Below are 227 nucleotides of genomic sequence, written 5' to 3'. Positions count from 1 at the left end.
TGCCCATCGCGTAGCCATGGGTTTGGATCAGATCTCCGTTTGGATTGGGATCGGAAGGACGCTAGTATGTCGCTCAAGGATTATATGAATTTTAAGTAATTAGTGTGATGGGTGCGATCATACCAGCACTAATGCACCGGATCCCATCAGAACTCCGCAGTTAAGCGTGCTTGGGCGAGAGTAGTACTAGGATGGGTGACCTCCTGGGAAGTCCTCGTGTTGCACCC

The 227-nt window shown here is 50.7% G+C and overlaps 1 non-coding gene across 1 annotated transcript; it reads left to right on the top strand.

Moving 5' to 3' along the window:
* Positions 1-109: 109 nt before the first annotated feature.
* LOC118345474 lies at positions 110-227 on the top strand (the record flags this gene model as incomplete). The annotated part of the gene is made up of 1 exon (XR_004799001.1): positions 110-227. It is a non-coding gene; the product is annotated as a 5S ribosomal RNA (ribosomal RNA).

Source organism: Juglans regia, unplaced genomic scaffold, assembly GCF_001411555.2.
Source record: "Juglans regia cultivar Chandler unplaced genomic scaffold, Walnut 2.0 Scaffold_2737, whole genome shotgun sequence".
NCBI classification, from domain to species: Eukaryota; Viridiplantae; Streptophyta; class Magnoliopsida; order Fagales; family Juglandaceae; genus Juglans; species Juglans regia.
The sequence above is the reverse complement of the archived record's forward strand: the minus strand, read 5'-3'. Positions and strand labels throughout refer to the sequence as shown.